Raw genomic sequence first — 3998 nt, 5'->3', positions numbered from 1 at the left:
ATTTTTATGTGTTTGTCTTGTATCCTGTGACCTTACTGATCTTACATATTAGTTCTAAGAGTTTGGTTTTTTTTTTTTAATTCCTTGAAATTTTCTACACAAACTATGTGTCATCTAAAAATAGGACAGTTTGGGGCTTCCCTGGTAGTGCAGTGGTTAAGAATCCACCTGCCAATGCAGGGAACACGGGTTCGAGCCCTGGTCCAGGAAGATCCCACATGCCGCGGAGCAACTAAACCCGTGCACCGCAACTACTGAGCCTGCGCCCTAGAGCCCGCGAGCCACAACTACTGAGCCCACGTGCCACAACTGCTGAAGCTCACGTGCCTAGAGCCTGTGCTCTGCAACAAGAGAAGCCACTGCATTGAGAAGCCCGCACACCACAACAAAGAGTAGCCCCGCTTGCTGCAACTAGAGAAAGCCCGTGCTCAGCAACGAAGACTCAACGCAGCCAATTTTCTGATCTATATGCCTTTTATATTGTTCCCCCCCCCCCCATTATTGGACTGGCTAGAAGTTCCAGTGTCATATTGAATAAAAGTGATAAAAGAAGCCATCCTTACCTTGCTCCCAATTTTAGGGGGAAAGCATTCAGTTTTTCACCATTAAGTATGGTAGCTGCATGTTTTTGTAAGTGTCCTTTATCAAGTTCAGGAAGTTCTCCTCTATTCCTATTTCTCTGAGGGTTTTTTTTTTATCATGAATGGATGTTGAAATTTGTCAAGTTTTTTCTGTATCTACTGATATGATCATGTGATTTTTTTCGTCTTGAACCTGTTAATATGGTAGAATCCACTGACTGATTTTTAAATATTGAACCAAACTTGCCTCCCTGGAATAAACCCCACTTGGTCATGGTAAATAATTCTTTTTGTATATTGATAAATTATGTGAGCTAATATTTTGTTAATAATTTTTGTGTCTATATTCATGAGAGGTATTAGTCTGTAGTTTTCTTTTTTGGCACTGTCTTTGTCTAGTTTTGTTAGGGTAAAACTAGCTTCATAAAATGAATTGGAAAGTGCTCGTCTATTTTCTGGAAGAGATTTTGTAGAATTGGTTTAATTCTTCTTTAACCATTTGGTGTAATTCTCCAGTGAAACCAACTGGGCCTGGAGATTTCTTTTGAGGAAACTTTAAAATTATAAATTCAGGGACTTCCCTTCTGGTCCAGTGGTTAAGACTCCATGCTTCCAATGCAGGGGACTCCAGTTCAATCCCTGGTCGGGGAATTAAGATTCCACGTGCCACGTGGCACAGCCAAAAAAAAAAAAAAAATTGACTGTGGTGATGATTGCACGTATCTACAAATATCCTGAAAACTTTAAAATGTACGCTTAATGGGCGCCTTCTACGATATGTGTAATACATCTCAATAAAGCTGTTCAAATATTGATAACTCAATGCATGATGTGTTTTTTTTAAATTATAAATTCAATTTCCATAATAGTTATAGAGCTATTCAAATTATTTGTTTGTGGTTTGTTTGTGTGAGTTGTGGTAATTTGTGTTTTTTGAGGAGATAGTCCACTTTGTCTAAGTTGTTAAATTTATGTGTAGAGTTTGTGGTATTTCCTTATGATACTTTTATGTCTGTAATAATATCTCCTGTTTCAATCCTGATATTGGTAATTTGTGTCTTCTCCCTTTTTCCTTTGTCAGTCTTGCTAGAAGTATGTCAATTTAATTGATATTTTCAAAGAACCTATTTTTTTGTTTCCTTAATTTTCTTTATTGTTCTTCTGTTTTCAACTTTAATGATTTCTGTTCTTTATAATTTCTTTCAATCTGCTTGCTTTGGGTTTATTTTGCTCTTATTTTTCTAGGTTCTTGAAATGGGAACTTACTCTTTTCCTCTCTCCTTTTTCTTTTTCTTTTTTTTTTTTTTTACTTTTTTGGCTGCGCTGTGAGGCATGTGGTATCTTAGTTCCCCAACCAGGGATCGAACCCACACCCCCTGCAGTGGAAGCTCAGAGTCTTAACCAGTGGACTTCCAGGGAAGTCCTTCTTTTTCTCTCTTCTAATGTCTACATTTAGTGCTAAAAATTTTCCTCTCAGCACTGTTTTAGCAGTGTCCCACAAATTTTGACAAGTTCTGTTTTTATGTTCATTCAGTTCAATATACATATTTTTATTTCCCTTAAGACTTCGTCTTTGGGACTTCCCTGGTGGCGCAGTGGTTGAGAATCTGCCTGCCACTGCAGGGGACACAGGTTCAAGCCCTGGTCCGGGATGATCCCACATGCCACAGAGCAACTAAGCCCGTGCGCCACAACTACTGAGCCTGCGCTCTAGAGCCCGTGAGCCACAACTACTGAGCCCACATGCCACAGCTACTGAAGCCCGGGCACTTAGAGCCCGTGCTCCGCTACAAGAAAAGCCACCGCAATGGGAAGCCCGCGCACCGCAACGAAGAGTAGCCCCCGCTCGCCTCAACTAGAGAAAGCCTGTGCACAGCAAAAAAGACCCAACACAGCCATAAATAAATAAAATAAATTAAAAAAAAAAAAAGACTTCATCTTTGACCCATGGATTATTGTCTCTAGGTGTTTAGAGAATTTTCTGTTACCTTTCTCTTATTGATTTATAGTTTGATTTCATTGTGGTTGGAGAATATACTGTATGATTTCAATTCTTTAAAATTTTTTAAGGTTTTTTTTTAATGTATTTTTTATTTTTCTATTGGAGTATAGTTGATTTACAGTGTTGTGTTAGTTTCAGGTGTACAGCAAAGTGATGCAGTTATACATACACATATATCCACTTTTTTAGATTCTTTTCCCATATAGGCCATTACAGAGCATTGGGTCTTCGTTGCTGCGCGCAGGCTTTCTCTAGTTGCGTCGAGAGGGAGCTACTCTTTGTTGCAATGCGTGGGCTTCTCATTGCGGTGGCTTCTCTTGTTGCGGAGCACGGGCTCTAGGTGCATGGGCTTCAGTAGTTGTGGCTCGTGGGCTCTAGAGCTCAGGCTCAGTAGTTGTGGCACACGGGCTTAGCCGCTCCGCGGCATGTGGGATCCTCCCGGACCAGGGCTCAAACCTGTGTCCCCTGCATTGGCAGGTGGATTCTTTAACCACTGCACCACCAGGGAAGCCCTAAGGTTTGTTTTATGGCCCAGGATATGGTCCATTTTGGTATATGCTGCATGGCACTTTAAAAAGAACATGTATGCTGCTGTTATTGGATGGAGTGTTCTGAATATGTTTATTAGATCCCTTTGGTTGTTGGTGGTGTTGAGTTCTTTTATATTCTTGCTGATTGTCTAGTTGTTCTATCCATTGCTGAAAGAGAGGTGTTAAAAGTTGCCACTGTAATGGTGGATTTGTCTATTTCTACTTTAAAAGCTATCAGTTTTTCTTCACATGTTTTGCAGCACGGTTTTTTTTTTTTTTTTTATGCATATACATTTTGAACTGCTATGTCTTCTTGGTGGATTGACTTTTTTTTTAGCATTTATGATGTTACCTCCTCTCTCTGGTAATATTCTTTGGTCTAAAGTCTACTTAATCTGATATTAATATAGTCATTTCTACTTTCCTTTGCTTAATATTTGCATGACATATCTTTTTTCCATTCTTTTACTGGCACCCTTCCTATATCATAATTTTTGAAGTGAGATTCTTGTAGACAGTATATATTGATTGGGTCATTTTTTTAATCTACTCTGCCAATCTCTGTCTCTTAATTGGTATATGCACACCATTTATGTTTAATGTAGTTATTGATATGTTAAGAATTTAGTCTGTTGTTTTATTTTTTGTTTTCTGTTTGTTCTGTTTTTCATTTCTCTATTTTTATTTTCCTGCCTTCCTGTGGGATACTTAAGCATTTTTTAGAATTCCATCTTGATTCATCCATAATGTTTTTAAGTGTATCTCTTTGTATATTTTAAGGTGGTTGTTCTAGGTATTACATTATATATACATAACTTATGACAGTTTACTGGTGTCATCATTTTACCAGTTTGAGTGAAGTATAGATAGCTTACCTTCCTCTAT

This window comes from Eubalaena glacialis, chromosome 11, assembly GCF_028564815.1.
Source record: "Eubalaena glacialis isolate mEubGla1 chromosome 11, mEubGla1.1.hap2.+ XY, whole genome shotgun sequence".
NCBI lineage: Eukaryota > Metazoa > Chordata > Mammalia > Artiodactyla > Balaenidae > Eubalaena > Eubalaena glacialis.
The sequence above is the reverse complement of the archived record's forward strand: the minus strand, read 5'-3'. Positions refer to the sequence as shown.